Below are 26,506 nucleotides of genomic sequence, written 5' to 3'. Positions count from 1 at the left end.
TAGTGATTAGAAGCAAAACTCTAAGAAACTTTGGTACCCTATGACAGCCTTCACTATGGTACAGATATGTCCTGAAGGGAAGAAACTTCTTCCACTCGTAGTGTAACACCATTGATTTCATCGCTGACTCAATAAAGTGTCCTTAACTGGAGGACTTGACCATTTTAACAGCCAAGACAGATACAACAAAGGATGATAAGGGAAGAAATTAATTTTACTAGACTTGAAGTAAAATGGAAGAGAAATGGATATACAGAAATGGAAAGTTATTCCAAGAATTAATGCAGCTATAAAACTTGTGAGAAAAGACTAAGACCTTATTCCTCTACAGAGGAGAATTCTGCTCAAACTCAAGAGTTCTGTATGAACAGACCATCATCTCTGGCCAAAGCCTCAGGATCCAAGATTACGGAAACAAATGGGCAGACCCTGAAAGCAACCATAGTGACCAAAGAGATCCTAATTTTCATCACTAAACTTGATTTTTTTTTTTTTTAAACTTAGCTTTCCTACCACAACAGAAATGGTACAAGATAGGAAATAGGAGCAACAGGGAGAAACTTAGGTTAGATGAAAAATATTTTTATTGCAACCAAGCCGAAAAGCTTTAAGTTGTCCAGATATCACAGAGATGAATAATAGGAAAATAAAACAAGTACTTAGCTAGATTAGATTTAGCAGAACTAGAGGGAAATTAAAGCTGAAGGGGGTGCAGAGGCAGAACAAGAGAAAATGAGGAAGAGAGACAACACAGTGTAGCACATGTTGGGAATTTACAGACAAGCAGAGAAGAATATGGTCAAAATGGCAGTGGAAGCAAAATTACCCTACTACAGTCAGAGAATAAAGCGAGGGCAGAGGTATGGTAGAAAAGATCCCTGTTCACGTCTCACAGATGTTCTTTCCCAACAAGGGGAGGGGAAATCCTCAAATTCAAATCTTGCTAAGTCTCTTATTCCAAACACGGTCATTGCAGTACATAAATAACACATAAATAACCGAGATCTTCCATCCAGTTTAAATGGGGGTCAAGCATCTCTGTCTATTTCTGCAAGTCCTTTGAAGACCTTTATTAAAGCATGTATTTAATGGACTACCATGGGATATAGTCCTCTTAGAGACTGTATTGGGAGGTCCACCCACATATAGGGTAATGAATTAATTAGGGGCTTTCTTTTGGGAGATTGAAGAATTTAATTATATATGTTAAAGCTGCAAATGTTCCTGAAGAATCAGTTTTGTGGATGCTCTGTCATCATGCCAACTGCAGCAGTGCTCGTTCCTAATGACAGAAAAAGAAACAGAGCCGGTATTCATGCTGGTTACTTTTTAAAATATTGGCCACTGGGAGTCATGTTCAGTTAAGAGATTTGTGGTCTCACAAATTTCAACAATTAAGAGACCAGAATTAGTTCATGGCATTTAGGCTTCAAAGGAGGCTGGCTAACATCTGGCTGAATTCAATGGATCATTTAATTCAGTTTTTAAGGTCAGAAATAGAAAAAAAGTTCAGTGTACTCAGAAAACGCTCAAACATAGTAGGCACTACTTTTGATAGCAAATTCATCAGTATGGGTGATCTGGCTAAGGATTCATTAAAAGGAAATTCTAAATTGCTGGCCATCTGTTAGCAATGAGTAAGGAATATATACAGAAGCAATTTCTGATGGGTCTACAATGCAATTTATAACCATACAGTATCATTTCACTTAAACCTCTTTACACAACAAGAATTGATTCCAACCACTTTGATTCCTTAATATTTTTTTTTATTTTTTTTTTTTAAATGAGAGAGAATTCATTACTTCTTAAATACCACTTGAAGGATGTGGGAAGGAAATCCTACATAATTTTAAGAGGCTGCCTTTAATAGTGGGAATGATTGCATTCATAAAGTTGTTCTGATCCTACATCTGACTTCAGTGACGCTCCTTTGTAAGTTCAGAGATCCACCCACACTGCCATACGCCCAATTCAGTTGTAAGACCGCTGGCTTACATAATTTCCTAATTCAAGGACTAAAGAATGTTGGCAGTTTTTATTCCTTAGTGCATTTTTTCTTTCCTGATTAAAATTCAATTTCTATGAGAAATAAAATTTTCCAATATCACAATATACAAAAAAATAAATGAAAAATTGAAACCACCAGTTCTAGGAGCTTCCTTTCTTCTTTTCAGTAACTCTTTAGACATCGTTTCCTCACCATGAAAATGCTGCAGGGCAGCAATGTATGAAAGTGTTACAAAACAGTTTTTTCCTGTTCTTTGCTATGGGAGGATTGATTACAGTGGTGAATTTGCATGAAAAACAGTGAGAAAGTTCAGAGGTTGCACAAAAGCCTGCAATGATTCTTCTTGTAGGTAATAGCAGAGCCAGACTCTTCCATTCAGTTCCACACAGCCCTTAATATTTGCAACATGCAAATGAAACTTTTGGTGCTGATACTTCTTGAGCTACCCTCCATATGGAAATTAAGACAATTACCTTTGCTGACTGCTCTAGACAGAATATGTAGCATCTTCACAGCTGAGTAGAATAACACACAAACCCAGTGACTATTCTGAAAATCCATCTGCATCTCTATCTTTGTATTCAGCAGTCAAAAAAAAATTGTCCACTCTCAACATTATAGTAAATTGGGCTTAAACTAGACTCCTTCAAAATCCAAAGTCAGGTCTTAACCACAGTAAGATCATACAGTCATTGCTTTTTCTAACTGTAGCCTTGCCCCACATGACTGATTACAAAAAGTCCACACAGTTACTCACTGCAGAGACAACTACTCCACAAATTTCCAGGCACTTACGTTGCTCGGGTGGTAGCTGCACAGACTCATCCCTAGCCATCTACTCAGCCTCCCACCCATCCAGAGGGTGAATTCCCCATCCCAATGGTGGACTATGCCAATGAATTATGTACAACCTTGAACTGACTGGGATGCACGACCTGTGTGCTCGTAATCAGGCCTTGTAATTAACTTGACTCTTGGAAGATCAGCACAAAATAAACACAGTTATGGTGTACAAAGGCAGCACAATTATCCCACCAACACCACCACCGCGACCGCACTAGTAGCATTTGCCAAACACACGCTTCTGGAGAAGAGCTGCAAGTGAAACCAAAACTCCTAACTCAGCTTGGGGCTTCTGGCTAGGTCAAATGTGCACACCGAATAGGAAACTACCCTTACTGCATCACTCCACACAGGGATCTCACTCTGCTTTCCAAGACAAACAATACCTGATAAATCTCATTAGCAATATCATATAACCCCTAGAGTAGGTGATAAACACAGATATTCTGCTTGGCAGAATCTATTTTCTACATTAGAAAGGGTCATTACTGAGGTAGTGATATTCTTGTTCAGAAGAAATGATCTTAACAACATGTTTGACCCACGTAACAGCAACAATAACCCAGACAGTGCATAGAATGACAAGAGAATTCACATTAACATTTTAGCTTTCTTTCACTAACAACATTATTTAAATAAAATACTTCTGAGCAATTAATAGACTAAAATAAATGGAATAATCATACCATAAAAAAGCAAGTATTATTGATCACTGACCAAAGCTGCTTACTAAGAACGGCTACTTTATCTAAAGCATTACTTGCACGCTCACTCTTACAGTGTACAGTACATATTTTAACCCCTTTGTTGTATTTGTAGAGAAGAATATGCAAGAATAAATGCTGACAAGAGTGACTGTGAGATTACTGGGTCAAATGGGTTAAGGCCATTGATTCATAAACTCATAACTGCCATCCCATTTGCTAGCTCTTTGGGTTGGGTTTTTGTTTGTTTGTTTCAATGTGAAAATTTCCAGTGCTGTATCCTTTACGCCAGGAAAACTTGCTTAAAATAGATTAAGCCAGTAATTTAACTTTCATAACCTCATTCATCTCTTTATTATATCAATCTTGCACTAATGTTTCTCCACAGAACTTAGCAGCACTACATGTACATAAATGAAACAAAATCATTTGACTTCACTGGAGTTACTACAGCTCACAACACTGGGGAGAAAACTACCAGAAGCCTAGTCAATCTGATCGGGTGAATTACAGTGTTACAAAAACGTTATAAAGAATAGAACGAGGATTCAGTTTCTAGGAATATCTGAGAAAGCAAAGAGGGTGATAATAAAGAATATTTTGGAAAACTACTCAATTGTGAATTAAGTATCACTTCTAACCATTATTTTGTGTTCTGATGATCATCTTAGGCTGGTATAAATGTTTTTGTCTTCTGTTAACTCAAGACCCCTTCTTACCATGTGACTTTTTTCCTATTACTTTACATAATGAAACAAGTTTCAACATATATTTAAGATCTGATCAATAATTGTCTTCTGTGATTTTTTTTCTGATCAAATTTTAAAACAAGAAAATCTCTCTTTTCTACCTTATGCATCACATTATTCCAGTAAAACCCAGTATGTTTATTCTTTTCTGCTGCCCATTATACAATTTCCATTAACGAAGAGATTCTGGCACATTCTGCAAGATCTGAAGCATGACTACATTTGTGCTTTAAAGAAAATCAGGTAGGCAATGCATATAACTGAACTCATGCATTGCTTGAAGACTCCAGTCAGCCCCTAGAAGTCTTATTTTATCATTACAGCTACTTTTCCAAATACATCAGGATTTTTAAGCACTTGTTATAGTATACAGCACCTCCATTTATCGCCTGAATAGGCAGCATTTTCCTATCCAGTATGTTCTGGGACCAGACACAAATCTATTTGTTCTCTCTGAATGAAAACTACATTGTAGAAACTCTCCTATCGCTGCTTTACACTTGAAGTTTGTTTACAACAACAGTACAGCTCAGCTTTTTGAAAAATAAATTAGCCCCTACAGATGTGGATATTAAACTATTACTCATGCTAGTAAGTCAAATGTTCAAGGTTAAACATATTTGTAATAGTAAATTACATTAATAGATCTATATAACAAAGGTGGTCAGATTTCCTTTAATCTAGTCTAATAAACAGCACCGACAGCATCACTATCCTGAAAAACAGGCCTCTGATTCACTTGGGATAAATATGAGATTTCACTGTCAAAACTGCAACTTAAAGACCGAATCTGAAAAAGATGCACTAAAGTTAACATAGAGCATCTTGGGCCTCTTCAGTTAGTATGTGCAAAGCTAGGGCATGTTCTCCATTGAGGAGTTGCCCTAATTACAGACAACAGCAGCAAGCACTGGTGCAAATTGTAAAATCTTACTATAGACTGGTTGAGCTTATACAGCCTGTGATTTCCCCTACTGCAAATAACACTGCACAAGTCACAGCCTACAGCTTTGCCTTGCTGCCGTGAGTTGCACTGATACAGTCGCTCCTGTTGGCTGCCCACAGACAGCTGAAATCCCAAACCAGCTGGATGCCAACTCCTTGGGTCACGATAAAAACAATAAAAATCCCAGGCAACAGCTGTCCAAAAATGTTCAGAGAGATTTTTAAATCTTTAGACACCAAATGAAGGTGAACTTTCCATTACACTAAACTTTTGCTAAAATAGGGTCACTTCTTTTGGTGCAAGATAAGGAGTAACTTTTGAAAAATCTGTCTTTGCCGGCAGGTGGGAATAAAGTTGAGTGGGAAGGTATGACTTTTGGAAGAAAAGGAATTTGGAAGCTTCCTATCTTTTTCACTGAAAAAGCCATCAATACCCATTACCATCTGGCATGGCAGAAATTCGTATTTCCTCAAACTCTAATAACTGTGTTGTAATCATGTGATGTAAATCATTTTGAAACTTGTGTGAGGTAAGGCCATTCTGACAGGGAATATTTAATGGCTTTTATAGGGAAAGCAGCCATTGCCTTGATATAACAACTGATAGAATTGCAATAAATTCCATTTAACAACTACAAAAGGTTTCCAACTAAGATCAAGGGTTAGTCAGCAGAATATTTACATCATTTAAAAATAACCGTATTCATGGATACAACTACAAATGTTATTTACGTACAAACCACATAAATACTAAAGCCTGTGTAGTGCTGAGAACTGCCTGTCTTTTATATAGACAAAAAATTTAAACAACGTGTAGAAGGTAGAAAAGAGCAAAATTAAGTGATACTGCTGATCTGTGTTTTGTACATTTGTTTAGCTTGACACAAACGACAGGAGAGAATTTGTGGTAGCAGCCTTAACACCAGGTTTTTCCTTCCCTGACACTAAAGACAAAGAGGTGCAAATGGAAGAAGAAAAAGACTAGTTTTTAATTACTGCAAAGATTCTGGAAAAGGGATGGAAGAGCTGATCTATTATTTCTACGGTTTCCAGCTTCTGTCAGCTAAGAGCGAAAGCATTAAGGAACAGGCACAGTCTTGCAGCACAGAAACTGTGGTTGCTTGGAAGGAAGTTACCGCTCTTCACCAGAACTCATCTTGAATCATAAGAAATCACTTTTGCCAGTATTAAGGCTGCAGGACCTACAAATATTTGGGAGGAACTATATTGGATGTACTTCTGAAACTGATTTAAATAAAGATTTATCTGGCATATTCTCAACTGCTGTAAGTGGATTCAGCTCCTCCTTTTGGCCATATATGATAGCTGTAAACCATTGGGGGAAAACAGGAAATCTGGCTGAATGTCTGGAAGAGCAAAAGTATAAATCTGTCATAACATCCCTCAGAGAAAAAGTTATCTCAGGTCTGAAGTGCTTCCTGTGAGCCAGCACTCAAAATTTCCCCTTAAAGAATAACAGTATTTTCTATACCTGTACAAAATAGGATCATATATAATTACATACAGAAAGAGGACTATAGGTAAGAATTTCCCATCAACACTGGGATATTAAAATCCTTTAAAATTATACCCTAATTTAATATGTAAATCAGATCTAAATAATCTTTATCTTAGTTTTGTGATAACAAAGAAAAATACCTTAGGGAGGATCTAGCACATCACATTTTGCTTCTGAGAAATTTTGCAGCCATGTATTTCGACAACCTTTACTTCTATCATCCAAAACACACAGCTGCAATATTGATAGAACCCAGTATATTTAAATCAGTCCGTGTAGTGGTTAGGACAGGATAGAAGTTTCAAATATGTAAGTCAAATATTGATACAAATTGGTTTTCCAAGATTATCTTTTGGGAGGCAGCAGATGTATAATGCTCCTGAAAATGAAATGAACTATGACAGGTATGCTAAATTCTGCTTAGATAGGCTTCAGCAGGAACTGGCCCTCCTTCATAATTTAAATTACCGCGCTGTCACATTTTAATGCAAGAAACAGTGTGTCTACTCATAGGATTTTCCCAGTTTTTAACTGTAGAGGACAAGCAGGTCCTAGTTTTTTGTCTTTATGATTAATAGTAATATTTCCCTTATTTTAAGGAAAGAAAGAAAAAAAGAAATTAAACAGTAAAAAAAACACAGAGGGAAATATACATATATTTATGCTTTAAAAAAGGAAAAACACATTTCATTCATCTTATATATTTTACTAGAGCATAACATAGCTAAGAACAAGGTCAGCATTACATAGTTTAGAGTGCATCAGCCTACACATTTTGCATTTTATGCACATTAACGTGTTTTTTGGGAATACATTCTTTAGTCTTATTAGTGACACTTCTAGTGGCAAATACTATCTCATGCTATTTTAGGCTAATCTAGGCTAGTTTTCTATGGACTAGTCCTAATTTTCTACGGACTATCTCCTAGACCTAACCAGAGCAACACCTTTCTCATCTAGAATCACAGGGCTGTCTACAGCGACTTTCTTGTGTGCGCACAATGGAATTATTAAACCAAAAGGAGATCAGTGCGTGTCTCAAATATGTCTTTTCTTTAATAAATGTCCTTCAGTCATGCAGATTCTTGGATTTTACAGCAAAGTTTTAGCTGAGATTTCTGGGTCTTTTTTAGGGAACCTAAATTACCAAGAATAAATAACTGCAAGAAATTTATGTTTTTAAAAAATTATTCAGTATTAAAGAAGAAATTTTAAATCCATTTTTTGTCTGACATTTGTAACAAATACCTAATGGCAGTGAAATATCTCCCTCCAATGGGTCGAGAAGCCTCTAGTATCCAAATAATCTTTAGAAGAAAGATGATGATAGTAGAGTTGATAAGATTAACTGCAATACGTAAGTAGCCGTTGATGAGCTCTAAACAAATGAGTTTTGAACAGGTAAAAATGTATAATCACTCAAGTAACTTGTAATAGCTGCTATAGTTATTGGCTGAACCATACCACTTTTTATCTTTGCCATGCTAAATTATTTTTTGTAGGATCGCCCAAGATGTTCCTCTAGTGCAAGATTTTGTCTCCTGATTTAATTTTTTTACCTCCTCTACCCCAATAATTGCAAATGGCACTAAGATAGAATGTATTGCATCTTTACTCTGACATAAAACACGACACAGATCTTTACAACAGAAAATGAAGGACAGTTTGTACAACTGAAGGGATCTAGGTAGCCAGACTTGAAATTACCTGATTAACTTTGTAAAATAAAATACCAAGGCCATTAACCTCTATTCCTGTGAAAATTGTGGTCACCAGTGGGCCATCCTTTCATGGTTTTGTTCAAAAATATAATCTCTGGTGAAATTAAGAGTTTTAAGGAGCACAGCAGTGCTGGTTCCTTCAGTTTGGAAAGACTTCTCATCTGTTATCAAAATGGCTCACCTCATTACTGAACAAATTACTTTCCAAGTACGCAAAACACTGCAAAATAGATATTTAGATTTTCATGAACGTTTACTTCAACTGTCTTTGTATTTTCCTGTAACTCTGAATATTTTTTCAGAGAAATATAAAGAAGTAGACATGCACCACAATGGTTAAGCCATTGTAGTTTTGTCACAAGCAAAATTTTCCCTTCTGGTTCAAGTCTGAACATTTCAGAGGCTCTGAACATGATGTGATCAGCCAAGTGAGAAAGGGACATCTTAAGGGCATACAAAATTGACAGCTGCTTAGACACAATTAAGTGCCTCTATCTTTTGGATGAATGGTCAGTCCAACCACTGCAAAATTTTCTAAATCCAATTCACAGCCATTAATAAAATATCATGAACATTGCTTGGCACAGTCTATTAAATTTAACATAGCAGTTGCTTTGGATATTTACAGTGTATTATGTGAGATATTTTATTGTCCCAAATTCAAACATCCACCCAGATTCAAACCCTAATGGACTTTGTGTGAAATGACAAACCTTTAGCAGCAAATGATGACAGAGTTTAAAAAATACCCTTGAGGAACAAAATACTTTTTCACCAGTTTAAAGACCAAAAGTCTAGAAATGTATGACCTAGATTTTTACAGCAACTGGTCTTTTTTGAATCTTCAGTATCTGAGTGCTTGATTCCAGGTAGCCTGATTTTCAGAGACTACATTATGTTTAACTATTTGCAATACAAACTCCTTTACAGTGTAGTAAGTACAGTATCCCAGCATGAAGGTATCCAATTCCACTAATCCTTTTCTAAAATCCTGGTGGTGAATCCTAGTTTCTTTCATTCAGTCAGAAATACAGATGGAGAAAAACAAATGGGAAGAATGAATGCAAAAATCAAACCTAGAGATGTGATTATTTTCTTTTACTTGACAATTTGCAGTCACCTAACACAAAAGGAAAACAAAACCAGTAGCTCTCTAAGAATTGTCGCATTATTTTGATCAGCCCACTTAGCACATATTAAAAAATAAAAATGCCACCACTTCCAACAGAGAAAAACAGCTTGTCTTGTCCCTGATTGTAGTTGTTGGGCTGGTTGATCCAATTCTGACATCAATTTTACAAGTGATCCTCTGCTCAGGGTTTGCCAACAAAAATAATTTGAACATAAAATCTAAAGGCTGGTTGCCCAGCCAATACTCTATTTCCCACCCCTATTATATATAAACTGCACTTTAAATTTCATCTTTAACAATGATCACTTAATTAAATAACATACAGGTGTTTTAAGTTGTTCTGCTTTTCTTGAATTCAGTGAAAAGGGGTGGAACAGTTGACAAGCACTTGAACTTAAAGGAGAACATATCTTTGATGTCAAGTGCGTCTAAAGAATTCTCAAGTAAGAGTAATATGAAAATGGGCTCACCACCACTCAATCTATTCCCAACAGTTACCTGCTGGTCTAAGTGCCTCTGTACCATTATAAAAATCTGTCAAGCATTCAAAACCAATTACACACAGGATGTCAAATGCTGTCATGCCAGCTGTCCTTTCAAGTCCACGGTGGCTCTCACTGCCCATTTCCAGTTAAAAACACATTGAGCTACACTATTGTTTTTCTCAGCTGTGATTCACTGCAGTATGCTAATCTGACTTCTATGTACCTTAATACCTCCATATAAGGAAATGGATATTTATATGTAACAATAGTATTCTAAAAATTTGCATAATTACAAGTATATTGAAGAATTAAAAGCTATTGCAGGACATATTAACATCAAGCTACAATTTTAAGGGGAAACCATTAAGTACTTCAGCTGTTCATGTGTGTCGCCTTTTTCTATGATTGTACGTGACATTAAAAATGGAAGGGAGGTTTTCAAATATTTCTCCTGCTGTCTCTTCTACACGGCACATGGACTTTCATGCATTCATTTACAATGGCATGCAGTAGGAATGCATGGTACAACTACTTAAAGATGTGAATCCAAAAAGAATGGCTCCACTTGGCTACATAGGCAGCCTTCCCAATCTTCTATTGAGTCACATACTACTCCCAGTGCTAAAAACTGTTTCAGTATCCAGAAGTTTAGAGGAACAAGATGCTCATCTAGATATCGCTAACTGTATTTGATGTGAATTTAATGAATAATTTGAGTAACATTGAACTAAACAACAAAATATCCCACTACTAAGCCTTACCTTCTTACTTTGTGATAACTAACTTCCATTTTACTATTATTTGTTGAGATAATTTTTTTTCCTTTTCCATATGAATTTTGGCATTACCTTTACTGGAAGAAGTTCTATTTGTGTCACAGAGATTTAAGTGCTTCCGAGAAGTAAGCTCTCGGTTCCAGGCAAAGCTTTTAAATGGTTTGCAAAATTCATAGAAGGTGGTGCTATGGGCTTTCATTGAAACCAAAACTGTAATGGAAACATTTTGTTTTCCTCCAACGTTTTTTAGTAGGCAAGTTTTAGAAGTCTTTTGAAACTTTTGAAGAAAAAGAGAAAAATCAAGGCTTCTGAATTGAGAGCATCTGTTCTGACACAATTCTATTGCAAGAAAATATTCAAAATGCTTTTTCAGTCCAGTGTGAAAAAAAATCAAATCAAAGCTGTTGTGTGGAAGAACTGACATACCCCAAAAAGCTGAAAGAAGTTTGCTGATAGTGTCAGGGACACTTTTCAATAAAAGCTCCAGAGGAATTAAACGTGAGTTATTTGTCAAAAGCATTTGTATACACACTTATTGTCCAACTCTGCCTTCACTGGAGACAACAGCAAAATACCCCTTTTGAAAACATGGTGTTAAGGGAGTGAACAGCAAAGCACATCTATTACAAAGGTACATCTAGTGACAACTGTATTATTCTAGTATTTATCAAGTTCACACTTGCTTTGCAAAACCTCTATAAAATAACTCTTAAAACACTTTAAAAGACCCCAGTCTTCCCACATAGCTGCTTTTACTGTTCCTGCTAAGGTTCAGTCTCTTGCCAGCAGCCATATGTAGCTGTGAAATAGAAGTTAAGTCAGATAGCACAGTGAAAAAACAATGTTGGGATTTTAGAAGAGTGTGGCTCCACATGTGCTAACGAGCAGTATGATGACATTCTGTCTCTGATACACACACATTATTACAGCTAAGGAAAGCTATAAATATATTTTACTCTTGTTTCAAAACAGGGAGAAAGAGTGCTAATTGATTATTTTTTTTTATCATCACTATTTGTCTGCACATGGAATAATCATGTCTTGCTGAATACACATAACTACCAGTAACACTGAAAGATGAGGGCACTCCTCCAAAAGTTTAGTGATTTTTCACATGTATCCATTTTAAACAAATGCTAAAACTTAATGTCAATAATTAAATAAGGTTGAAAGTATGCTCTCTAGAATATTGTAATCAATGTTATGCAATATTAATACTTGTAATTTCAAACAAAAAAGGAAAATAAATTCTGAGTTTATCTTTACATTTAGTTACTTGTTACAGCCTTCTCAAAACTGTTTTAATCCTCCCATGAGCTAACTATAAATGGGACCCTCCTTATAAAGCCCTCTGAAATCTATTTACCTGTCTCCATTAGGCCTGTGAGGATGATATCTCCAAAGCAAAGACTGTCTTTCTAAATAGAATCCAAGATTTTGTGCTTCGCTCCTCAATGAAGTTCTTAAGTGCTACAAAACAGGGAAATGTTCATTAAATGTACTACTACTATAATAATAGCTTGTTATAACAACAGCAGATGAGTCATATAAATATATTTTAACAAATGAAACAGTGTAATTCACTTTCTATCCAAAATATTTGGACATGGCTGTAATAAATCGATTGTCTCTAAAATGAACATATGTCATAGTTTCCAAGGTTACAGAAATCTGTAGTCCTGAATAGGTTTCGTGTTCATTTAAAAATACTGAAAATTTTGCACTAGTAATTCCGAACAACGGTACTAACATGATGATAGCCTGATGCATAGACCTGTCCATAGAGTATATATTGAATAATCTGTAAAAGACAAAGAAGGATGAAGTAGTCTTGTTGGACATCATCCTCAGATCGTAAACAGACACCAGCCTGAATAAATTACTGGATGCAGTACTGTTCACGTGACCATCCATTAGAAACTTGACACTGGAAAGCTATGATGTTAATCTATCTGAAAAGAGAATGATCTTGATAGCTTCGGAACATTTCTTCATGCTTGGAAGCCACCCCCTATAATGTCCATCTGAAGAGTGTACTGTAGGACCAGTAACAGCAAATAAAAATAATAAGATTAAATGTTTACTTAAAGATGTCCCTTCAGTGACCCCACCAGGAAACTTAGAAAATGTCACCATCTATCAGAATCACAATCACAGCGTAAACCAGTGTCTCTGAAAAAGGTCAGAAATCAAAATGAAATACAAAAAAATCCTTACAAAGTGCAACAGAAAGAGCAGAAATACCTGTATGTTATGTATCCTTGACCTGTATGTATGCATAGAAGCCCTTGAATAAAGGGACAGAGAAATGCCAACTATTGTTTTCATGGTCCATTTAAAGAGGGAGGAACTTAATTAAATAACAGCATCACGAACTTCATAGCCACAGTTATTTGCAAGTTTTCTACTCTTTTTGAAGGATGAAGTTTGAAAGGCCAGAACCTGAGCTTGTATAAAGTCAGCATTTTCCCCATATATTTCAAAGAACTATGTCTACTTATGCTGCTTAAATATTTAGCTTCCTCTCTTTCCAGACATCTTAGCAGTTGACACCCATTTTTATCATAGGGCTATGCTAAAGCCACACTAGAACATGTATCTAGAACAAAAAGTAGTAACACTTTTCAGTTTACATAGAAAAGCCATTGCTTCTGGTGCACATGTCACATAATAAATGGGTATAAGTCTAGTCAATAAATAATAGTCAATGCTGGGAATACCCTAATTTATAGCAATGTTGTTACGCTACCAATCAGTGCAGCTCATAGACTTATAATAGGGGAAAATCTGCTTAGTGCAGCCACAGTGGGGTATATCACTTTCCTACTAAAGATCAATCTGAAACTCTTCAAACATTATACACCTGCCTTCTCCAACCTAGACCCCCGATGATGTAGCCGTAGACTGAGTATGGAATACAAGCATTGGAAGCAGCTTTGCAACAGTATGCGTTCCCTCTCTCTCTTGCTTGGGGTATCAACTATGGGCACATCTCCCAAAAGCTCTGCCAAGCTGACGGGGCACTGTAGCAAACCAAAGCAAAGGTTTGACAATGGTTTATAGTCCCTTGCAGACTTCCTGTTCCTTTTTTGATGCATGTCCTAATGTATTTTCTCTCTGAAACTGTAAATATTTGAAAGTGAAAACTGGACAATGAGCTGGATCACTCAGGTCTTGTTCCCACTCTCATCTACTACCAACTCTGCTATTTGACGAAGGTAATAAATAGCTCCCCATATAAAAGCTGTGTATACCTGTGTCTAATGAAACCACTATCTTCTGCCATGCGCTCAGACATACACCCTAAAAAAACATCTTCAATCAGCTTATCACAGTAGCTACTCTTCTTTAAAAATAAAGGAATTAGAAGCAAGGTTTAAGAGCAGCTTAATTTAAGAGACTGAAGTTTACTCAGGCAGTAAGGAAGAGGTATGAGCCAAAGATCACCTACGAGAAGCTGAAAATTTCTTCTCAGGAAACATAACTTTGTAAGAAAGCTTGAGCTCTGAGAATCCAGAATTTGTGGTGTACTACCATATAAAGACGCACGATCCTATGCTGGGCAGAAGGCAAAAAAAGCTCATTTTAAAAACATTTCAACAAGCCTGTAATGAAAAGATAAAACCAGGACTTTTAGTGTTTGCCCTAAACTCACAATACAGTGCGTTCTGCTTATGGAGGATAAACACCGAGTTTTGTAAAGCAAGTATCACATGCGGACACTTCTTAAAATAATCCTGCATTGAAATCAGGAAAACACCTGATCCTTTGAATCCAACTGTGTGATGAGTTTTACAATGGTGAAATACTACATCAGTGACAGCTGAGTATAGTAGGCAGGAATTCAAGGTAGCAAGATGTTCTTCTCTTCCTACCTGATAGTATTTTGTGAAGAGAGATCCACCCCTACACACACATGCCAACAGATATCTGAAAGTTTAGATGTAGTATATGTGCACACAGTTCATCCACCTCCGGCATTGTATTGCGCAGTGCCTAAGAGCCCATCCTGTGGGCTAGAAACGCCATGTGGGATTGTGGGGCTGTCACAGTACAAATGCAATCAAAAAAGATCCAGTTCCTCACCCTACGGAAAACAAATCAGTTCAAATACCTGGTGCTCTACACCAAGAACATGCAATAATGGTTGAAAACCAAATCTTGGGAGCTCTTTCATGATGAAGATGGTAACGATGAGTTTTTGATGGTGAATGACTTTTATTTAATAGCTGACAGGAAAACCAGTTAACTGAGCTAGACCTAAACCCCTGCTTAAAGACACACAAAAAAAATTTCTTTCTATAGTCCTCTTATAAACCATTGCGCATTTTCACCTAGTTTTCAAGTCTCTGTCAAGCCTACACTGTTTTTATCACTGGCTGCCAGTGATTTCAAACACAAAGCAGCAGCATAAAGGAGAATTTAGATCCGATTAGAGGACTAAATTCAAAATGTTCAAGACATCAAGTAAATACCACTACAATGGCTGCAACCACACAAACAGAGGCTTTACTTCATATTGTCTTTTTTAAACACACTTTTTCAGCACATCTGCATGAGTGAGCTAACTCTACCTCAATCAAACTAAACAAAGGTATTATGACAGCAAACGCACGCAGTTGGGGAAGACCAACCATACAGTGAAGGGATTCTTTGTTTAGTTGACCCGTAAATGGCACTGCTTAGCCCAATGTTACAGAATATTTTTAAGACTTAGGACCAGACTAATAATTCCCCATTTTGTTTATGAAAAGAGTCTCACAAACCAGTTCTATGTGGCAGCACTTCATATTAAAATGCTTTGAAACCAATGATTTCAAGGCTGGTTCATTTAGACCAGGAGAATTTACATCAACTCCCACTGGAGAATTAGTACACTGATAGATTTGGCTGCATGGTCAAAGGAGGTCTAATTGCCATATGATCTGCTTATAATGAATACTATTCTTCCTTATCTCCTTTTCAGCTAGTCATAAGGATGTGCGGAGACTAGATTGTGAGTTCAATTCACAAGGGGGATAAGGGGAAGCCAGGAGACTCACCGTTGGGCATGCTGAGAGAAGCACATAAAGAGCAGTGGTATGGGTGAGGCATTTTATGTCCTTTTCATGCTGTTAGGCAGAGAAGTAGCAGCTACTTGATAACCTGGTTATGCATTTGAATGAGTGATGTGAGAAAGCCATTTACTTTGGAATTGAGAGGAAAGTCACAAAGGCATGTCAGATAAATTACAACTTGGCCACCATTGCTGAGGCACAGACTGATGCCTGATACTTGCAGGACATCTTACGCACAAAACTCCATTACAACATTACAAAAACGTTGACAGACGTGAAAACACAATACACGTGAGTGAGCTGTTCTGTTTTCCTAGCACTCATTTATATGAAGAAGATTATATTTGGTTGAACGCCTTTGCAGATTGGATTGGAGAGCACCTAAGAGTGGCTTGTGGCATGGAGCAGCAGCGGGGGGGTGTGGCGCCAGGCCCTGAAGGTTTGGGAAGCACATTCCCACAGGTATTGGCAGCAGTAGCCAAAGGTGAAGGGCTAGTCCTCTGAAAGAAAATGTAGGAGAGATTGATGGACCTGCTGGCTCAACAGCTCATTCTGCAGCAGTAAAGTGCACTAAGTAGGAGGACACTAAGCTTTTTCTGAAAAAGAGGGTATTTTCAAGTAGGTATAGAATTCGAGTAGGTATAGAATTGGTTGACTTACACAGCACGTCTTACACAGCACGATCGGAATGAGGCATCCTTCACTGAGCATTGTTTATGCATGAAACGGCATAGGGAAGTAACTATAAGTATTTAGTAATTTATTTGATATTTAACACAGTTGTGTTGTGCTGGTCAATTCCGCTTCAACTTTCTGTATCTTCCTTTCACATCATGACTGAGCCAACACGTTAAAGGGTGCTTCCAGGAGCAAGTAAATAATTTGTTCCCTATGTCCTTGGGGAAAAAGCCAAAAATTTTAGACTGCAGAATTAGACTGCAGCAAGACATTTAACTGAGAGATTATGATTTTTATTTTGGGGGACATTATGGACAATTAACCAGCACAACACACCAGGCTGCAGAAAGGGAACGTGGAATCTCCATCATTTTAACTTGTTCCTAAAAACATACAGGCATTCATGAAAGCAAAGACACAGATTTGAAGTTTATCCAGCCCAACATTACAGAGCTAAAGAAATCTGATATATAAAAAGAAAAAAGCCTAAGACATGTTACAAAGTAGTATATATTGAAATGCATAAAATGGCCTATTACTAGATCTAAGCTTGTTGAATAAATCTCAGAAAAATACATTTTCAGTTTTCCTCTTCAGTGATATTCCATCTACTGTGGAATAATATCCAGCTATCCATAGCTGGATAATTTTATCATTGCAAATGGTCTTTATTTTTGACCTACGCATCACCGGGTACTAAACTAAAAAGATTTTAAATTTAGCTTTTAGGCAATTGCAACATTTACAAGTTTGGCTTTTCTAATGAATTTTCTTAATGCTATTAAAACTAAACTAAATGTTCATAGCCTGATAGATTGTACCTGTATTCTTCAAAATTGCTAGTCTGTAGATTTCATAACACTTAATATATTAAAGGGCTACAATGAGTCAGACTTCAATTGAAATGCATGTTTTGAAAAGACATGGGCTGTAAGTTAATAAGCCAGAAAACCTCTAGACTGCTAGACCCTGTTACCATCTGTATTTATAGGTTTGTAACAGAATGGTGACTGATCCTCTTCCTTTGAGACCATTTGCCAATTCTGTCAGTATCCAGTGCAGTATAATATTATTCTCCAGGTAATGCAGCTTTGTTGCTTAGCAGCAGGTTCTGCTTGTATACCTGACAGTTCTTGGCTAATTTAGATATAAGTCAAAAAAAAAAAAAAAAACCCCACACCAAACCCAAACAACCACACCACCAAAAAAAAAAAAACCAAAAAAAACCCAAAAACCAAAACAAAACACCAACCCTGCCACCAAAAAAAAACCACCAGTAAGAAGATTTTACTATTATTATCACTGGATACTGAAACAAGACTGGAAAAAGAAGAGAGGAATACTTTCTGAGCTCTGACTCTGACTTGTACTGAAGAAAATAATCTGACATTATTAAAGTTTGAAAAATTCACATTTTACACAAAAATTCCTTTAGCAACACATTGGTTCTCACAGAGGAAGAAACAAGTGATGGTGTTTAGGCATTCAGTGGGAGTGAAATATCAAGGCAAAGTTGAAAGAGTCAACATGCGCTTTTTTTTTCTCATCATCTATGGATAATAAAGTTCACACCCCATTGCAGAATATTCTACTAGACTTGAGATAGAGGCAGAAAGTACAAAATTCAGATCTTCAATTACATACATAGGCTTAGTGGTACAAGCAACAGATTCGCTTGTGCTATCAAGGTTTACTCACCTAATTTTGCCCAAGCTTTTCAATGGGACCTTGGGCTGATTTATTTTATCTCAAAGAAATACAGTACTTAACAATTCATTATCCCCACCTTTTGTCGACGCGACTGATAGCCACTTCTGCAGAGACGTTTTCCTACATTGTTCAGTGTGAGCCACAGCAGCACCCTTAGAGATACTGTGACAAAAATGGTATCATAAACCTCACACACTGATGTAAAGCCTTAGATTTAGGTTTCTCTTTGGATAAGATGTAGTAAAACAGTTACATATTGGGGGAATAGTAATGTGAAAGGGAGATTACTGAAACATGATGGTCTGCTACCAAAATTTCATCCGAAATTCACAAAAGGGCCATACAAAAAACTGTCAATGAATTACAGAAAGTTAAAGACTTAGATACAAAGCCACATAAGCTTTATTTAGCTGTTGGCATATGTATGTGAGAAACCCTTTCCCTTGAGACATCTATGAATTCTTTTTTAAGGGGTGGTCCAGTATTTTACCTCCTGCTGTTTGGGAGCCTTGCTATGCGCCCCAGTGCATTGTAAGAGACCAACACGTGGGGGAGCAGGAGAAAAAGTGGGAATACAGGTGGTGAAAGAGAAAGTCTCCAAGAAAACTAACAGGAATACCACAGCCCCTTTCTGATTTTTAATCACATCACGTGTTTGATGTTTCTCAATGCTACTGAACACAGAAAAAACGAGAAGGGTGACCACCAAAACTACCACACAGTAACCTCCTGAGAGCAGCGGGACCGTTCCCCTAAGACTCCTTACCACAAATCAGAGACAATAATCTACCAGCCTTCTCCTTTGATCTGCAAAAAGGTGATTAAAAAAGGTCACATCACTAGCATGTCAAACTATGTTTTAGTGTTTTGGGGACATCTGAGTGTACAGAAATAAACACACTGGCTGAGTAAACATACTTCTATGAATGGTAAAAGCATGAGGACAGAATCTGTATGAAAAAATGTTAGGTAGGTTGGCCGTGTACTTTAAATTAAAGAAGGAAAAGATTGAGTTATCTTCAGTAGTCACACCAAATCCATAACTAGGCCAGATTCTTGAGATAAAATAGCTACTTCTTATTTAAATATAATAGATGGGGGGAGGGCAGGGGAAGAGGTGTTGTGCATTTTAATTAGTTGATTACAGACTGCAACCAAAACTGTTTCACCATGTCGGAAACTGAACAAACGCATACCAGGATGGGTCTGGCCTTAAAGTTTATACAGTCTAAATAGAAAAACAGTAGGAAGGAAGAACAGAACATAAAAAGTTAAAGGAACTACCCTGAAGCCACAATACACAGCACTTATGGAACCATCTGTTGAAATCTTCTCTCTTGATCTTGACCATCATACATAAAAATGTTAGAAATTACTGTTTCTTTTTATTTGGAGAGGCTACCAAAGGACTGAGATAGCATCAACAGGGTATTCCTAACAGAGAAATATTTGGAAAGCACAGTGCTGTAGGACTTTCAAAATTAAAACAGTTTTTAATATTGGAGAAAAAGGTAGACAAGACATTTAAAACATGAATCTAAGCCATCTCTATTTATAGATCTTATTCTTTTGCTATTTGTTATTTACTCTTTTGTTATTTTGTTATTTAAATAAAGTTAAATAATATACATTTTCAGATAAGCAGGTATTAGTAAATAATACAAGCTGAATCTACAAAAAATTCAGCCACTTCAGATTCTCATGCTACCTCATTTTTAGAGTAAAACATTTCTCAGTTTAAGAAACTCACTCCCTTGCTGTACGTACAAGACAAAACTGATTCTGAAGTGGCAAGGAAAGTGTCAGTCTTCTTTCTTCATCTTTAAGTATTTTACAAAACCCTGGTTTTCACTGTCGAAGCTATTTCCTGCCATGACCACTGACTGAATGGATAGTGCCAGAAGCAGATAGCGAAGTATACACATTATCCACTCTAGTTCTAAATGTACTGTCCCTAAGTATCTAGTGAATAGCACAGATTTTGAAAATCTTTTCTAGGCACAATGTAGGTATTTCTCTCTGCAAAACTAGACAAAGAAAAGAAGCTTACAGTGCGTATAGATAAAGCCATTTAGGTTATTGACTTTGTTAAATAGAATCATTCACTGTAGTTTGGATTGCTTAACATAGTTTAATACTATGGAACACACACAGAAGAAACACACATTGAAATGGGGGAAAACAAACACAAAAAAAAACCCCAAACAGCCCAGCCCCAAACCTAGGTCTAGTTAAATTGAACCATCAGATTCTGAGGTTTGGCTCTTGAAATGGTAGAAAGCAAGCAGCAGCTAATGGAATGGAAAATAGCATTTATTTTCAGGGAACGCGAAGATCAGGCTGATTAATTAGCTATTCTCAAATTTATATGCATGATATAGCTAAGACTGATGTTTTGATGTTTGACAGAAGAGATTATTATTTCACATGCTTTTGTTTTGCCAACAGTATACAAAAAGCAGACCAAGAAACAGATAGAACACCTATTTCATCTTTTGGAAGAGATGATTATGTTTTCTTTCTGACCTAAAGGAATAAAACCAAACAATTTTCTAACCAAGAAACTTTCATCTTCAACTTGCAAAAATGACCACCATAAATGGACAGCTGAATGAATCTGAGAATACTTTTTTTTAATTTGGAGGGAAATAACTGACAAAACATGTATTTGGCACCCCTTCTTTACAGCGGACAGACAATCTGTGTCCATTTTCCAAAATATCTTTATTTCTGTCATAGCTATAGGTTCAGCTACACAGTAGGTACTCTCCAATTTGATGACAGAATTGGGGGTACTTTTTTGAGGAGGATTCTTGAAAATTTGGCATTTTGTGCTAGAAGGAATATGTTATTGAATAATGGAATTTAGATAGCGAGGTGGGTTTTACTCTGTGGAGCATCAGAGAGAAAGAGGATAAAGTCCTGATGAGTGTGATGAGAAACAGCACCCCACTATGGAATCAGTCTCTCAACAATTAAGCTCTGTTTCTGCTGGTGTTTTTTTCAGACTGCCATGGCATTGTAAAATTTCTTTGCAGTCCTAAGGGAGAGTAACAATTGTCTTCATGTCATTCATTAAGACAACAGTGTAGAAAAACATTTGAGAGGTGCTTGTCTGAATATTCAAGAAACTGCCAACTTTACTGTTCCTTGGTGGAGTAGAAATCAAAATCAAAGCCAACTTTTAGTTCTTCTACACCCACACCAGGTGTGTGCCCTGACACAGCCCCAAGTCCCTCTCAGAGGGAGACGCAAATGAGCACCAGATCTCTCCTCTTCCACAGAAAGGGAAGGAGGCAGCTGCACTGACCAGAATGACCACTAGACCATGGCATCACACACTGAATACCTATGGGTCTGTCTCTCAAGTCTTGCTATCAGCTGTGCTTATCTTCAGGCTGCACAGAAAACAGTCTTCGCTCATGCACATGAAAGCCAGAAAGTTAAAATTACAAAACTCTGAATTCATCATATCCTTTTTTCTAGGTTAACCATATCTATATGAAGAGCTTTAGTACGCTTATAGCCAAATTAGCCAGTTACTGAAAATCAATCACATTTTCAGCACCTCAGAACAAAGCTGCTTCCCACACATTTGCTTCCTAGTAACACAAGGATATTTTATAGCAAGAATAGCTGCATTACTTTCAGTAAAGGGACAAGCGAAGAAAAGAAGCTTAGCGTACCAACAGATAAAATACACTTCACTGTTCTCTTGTAAAACAGAAGTCAGAACCTCTAGGTTTGCATAGTGCAAATTAATGAAATGGAATAAACAATCTTCTATAAATCAAGCTTTCAGATTAAAGGATTTGTCATTGAATATTCTATAACAATAAAATTGTGTAAAGCCTTTGGCATTATGAAGAAAACACCTGAGTCTGAAGCAATAGAAAGAAAAATATTTCACCGATTAAAAGTTCTTGAATTAATCTGTGTGATATAGCTGTCATATTTTCATTTTTTGTCTAAAAGAGGATATGGTTACAATATATTCCTTTGTTCTGTCAATAGCAGATCAAAAGCAGACATGAAACAAGGCAGGATTCTTTTGTTTCCCTGTTTATCACTTCATGCCTGTTTCTTCATGACTCCTTGCAAACTGCTGAAGGCCTAAATCATACCCAGCTTAGCCTGAAATGGGCAGGTTGTTTCAAATATGCTCAAGCAGTTTTGCAAATGATAAAAACACTTGGGCCCACATCTTCAAAGGCATTTAGGCTGATAATGAGATCAATGGAAAGTATGCCCTTTTGAGGAGACAGGTCTTGATTTGTAAAAATAATTGGAGTTCAAATGGGAGTTTTAAGTAGGGTTATGTTCTACAAACAGTTAATTGTAGCTGCCATTTATGTGGCAATAAAAGGGTCAATTTTCACTTTGATATATGAGAAAACATTTAAAAGACAGGCTTATACAATAAATGGACCATGAACTTTATATATTTTTGTCACTTTTTAGCTGGGAGGCTATGAAGAAACTTATAGCATACTCTTTGGTGTACTTTAAGGCAAAATTAGTTTCAAGATATGAAGATACTACTTAAAGAGGCAGATAAGCTCTGTAGACTTTTGTTTCTAGAAACCTGACTTAGGATCCTGATGTTTCATTACAGGCAAAAGTGCGTGAGTACATGTGTCTGTTGCTATTTGGCAGGGCCAACAGACTTTTACAAGGTTGTGTAGCGATAGGACAAGGGGTAATGGCTTTAAACTGAAAGAGGGTAGATTTAGATTAGATGTAAGGAAGAAGCTCTTCACTGTGAGGGTGGTGAGGCACTGGAACAGGTTGCCCAGAGAGGCTGTGGACGCCCCATCCCTGGAAGTGTTCAAGGCCAGGTTGGATGGGGCTTTGAGCAACCTGATCTAGTGGAAGGTGTCCCTGCCCATGGCAGGGGGGTTGGAACTAGATGATCTTTAAGGTCCCTTCCAACACAAACAGTTCTATGATTCTATGACTCAGATGAACAATGGATTTAGGAATGCCACACCTAATAAAGGAGTTAAAAATATAAAAGTACAAAAGTTAGTGAAATAGCAGCCTGAAATGAAATTTACTTAAAAGAAATCATCATATAAACCACTGTGGAAAATAGTATGATGTCATGACTTAAGCCTAGATTATCATCTTAAGATCATGTGAGGGACACTCTTTTCTGATGTTTGACTCTTGCTAAAAGGAGACAACTTGGATTCTTCTAAAAGCACCTTCTTGACATTAAAAGCGAGCCATCTTTTCTGAAAGTCACAGAAAGCCTGCATTATAGAAACTCCTTAAGAAGTGCTGAAGATAATATCTAGGGGTGTCTTATAAAGCTATGGATCTGAGCCACATATTTTCAAAGGTTGGTAGTCAATCTTGGCAAATAAAGAAATGAGGTAAATACATACTTTTTAAAAGAACAGGGCAATCACCGATTTAATGGTGTCCTGGTTTCAGCTGGGATAGAGTTAACTCTCTTCTTAATAGCTGGTACAGTGCTGTGTTTTGGGTTTAGTGTGAGAATGATGTTGATAACGCACTGATGTTTTAGTTGGTGCTAAGTAGCGCTTATCCTAAATTAAGGATTTTTCAGTTTCCCATGCTCTACCAGCAAGCAGGTGCACAAGAAGCTGGGAGGGAGCATGGCCAGGACAGCTGACCCAAACTAGCCAAAGGGATATTCCATACCATAGACCATCATGCTCACTATATAAACTGGGGGGAGTTGGCTGGGAGGGGCAGATCGCTGCTCTGGCATCCGTCAGCAGGTGGTGAGCAATTGCATTGTGCATCACTAGGGTTTTTTTCCCTTGATTTTTATTTCTTTTTTTTTTCCTTTTTTTTGTTATATTTCTTTTCATTATAATAATAATTATTATTATATTTCATTATTGTTGTTGTTAGTATTGTATTTTACTTTAGTTATTAAACTGTTCTTATCTCAACCCACAAGTTTTACCTTTTTTCCCCAATTCTCCTCCCCATCCCACTGGGAGGGGGGGAGGAGTGAGGGAGCGGCTGTGTGGTGCTTAGTTGCTGGCTGGGGTTAAACCACAACAAAGGGGATGAGTCAAATTAGAAGACCTGGAACAGCACACAATTGCTTTGTTAATTTTCCATGTATTTTACCAATTTTGCAACATACAAAGGAAACTGTCTCAATCGGATTAGCCAATAGAATCTGTTTCTTCTCAAATCTCATCACTGTCCTCATATCCAAAAAGAATTTTTTACCTGCTTTTGCTTTATCCTTAATTAATATTCCCTTCACATATAGCTTCCAACAACTATGATAAGCAAATCATTTTAAAGAAATGAAATACAATCATTAATATGAAGTTTAACTATTTCTAAAAACAGCTTTCATCTAGGTAGCCCTTGTCAACAAAAAAGGCCCCTGGCTAGCAGCAGGACTTCAAAAGTTACCATTTTACTTTCCAGACAACATTAAGCTATTATAGGTGCCACCCAGGAATAGAGGGAAAAATAACTTATTTTATCTGACACTGATGGATTGAAATTAAAATATAAGTGAATTAGGCACATTATAGATAATTGTTTTCATAACTGCAGTTACTAATGTCAGGATTTCAGTGCAAATCTCACGTCGAATATTATTTTATGACTTCGCTTGACAAACAGATGGTCTTCTCCAACACGAAGGCACACCAGAGAGAGAAAAGAATGAACCTGCACTAATTCTGACAACATACTTTAAAGAGAAATTAATCTCTTCTTCAGTCTAAATTTAAATAATCATTGAGGTCTCAAATCAGTAACAATGTTTGGCTTCCATACTAGAATAGCCCACATAATGCCACAGAGGCCTTCAGCAGCCCAGCATGACCATCTGCAACGTAGGAGCCTGAACATATTTTTTTCTTTAAATTGAATTGTACCCTTTGGTGGTAGCTACCCAGGTCCTATAATTATCCAAGAGTGCAAATGGTAGCTTATAAAAACACAACAAAACCAAAAAGCACACACACAAAAAACCCAACCAACCTAGCAAAATGTGTATGGGAGGTGGAGAGAGTTATATAATTGCTTTACAGGGGAGTAGACTCTGCACCAAGTAGATAGCTGCCCCAAGAAAGCACCTAGCACAGAGAGGATGAATGCCCAACGCTGCCGTCCCTCAGACTTCTTGCATACTTCCCACCGCTCTCTGTAGGGCACTCACCTGGGCACAGGGAATGCCTGGGGGTTCCCTGTTAACCCTGCGTGGCTGCAGCCCTCTCCAGGGGAAGGCAGGAAACCAGCCACGAATTCTCTAGAAGACTGCAGGAGACAGGGGTACCTACGGCATAGCTTGGACAACACCTGGGGCCTGGACCTGAGGTTAAATGGGTGGATTTGGAGTAGGGGACCTAGGTGAGCTTGCTCAGGGCAATTTAGGCCCATAGAGGCCTCCTGTGTACTTGGGGCCCTGATATGCAACAGCTCTCGTGGCACAGGCAACGTGCCGGGTCAGGCCCCGACACCTCTCCTGAGATGACAACATGGTAGGAATCCATACCGGCTCGTGCTAAATGATGGAAGGCTTCATCATCAGCTAACAGAGGTTTCTTCAGACTGCAGACACCATAACAAAATGTATATGAAACAACCATGCCATTATCACACACTACTGCACTTACAGTGCATGAATGTTTCCTAGCTGGATTTCTTCGTGACTAAAAGCACACTGCACAAAAGCTATCAACCTGGTCTCACCATGCCCTGTCCTCAACTGGATTAAAGGTCTCCTATGGGCAGCAGCTTGGTCCCATAAAGTGTTTACCGTGGTTTTCACATGAATAATTCTGATACTTAACAGTACATTTTTTTTGTCTGAATTCAAAACAATGTTGAGAAATAATGACTGAACAGAAGGAAAATCTGAAACAATTTGATACTGTCTTTGTTAAGAAGTCCAATACTGTTTATAATTGGCACTTCCCTAGAACTCTGAAACTTTCTACTGCCTATCAGCAACTCATCTAAGCAAAATTGCTGATATCCAAGTAGTTATTCATTAAAAAAACTGTAAACAAAAAGCACTCATCAATAACAACTTTCATGAAGCTGACCTTATAACACCAGCAGAAATGAATCCTTCCCTCAGTTCATCTTAATGTGACAGTAACTACAATGCTTCATAACAATAAATAATTCTAAGAAGAAAAAGCATATAGACCAAAAAAACAACAGC

The sequence above is a fragment of the Gymnogyps californianus genome, chromosome 8 (genome assembly GCF_018139145.2).
Source record: "Gymnogyps californianus isolate 813 chromosome 8, ASM1813914v2, whole genome shotgun sequence".
In the NCBI taxonomy this organism is placed as follows: Eukaryota; Metazoa; Chordata; class Aves; order Accipitriformes; family Cathartidae; genus Gymnogyps; species Gymnogyps californianus.
This window is presented reverse-complemented; position numbering follows the sequence as displayed.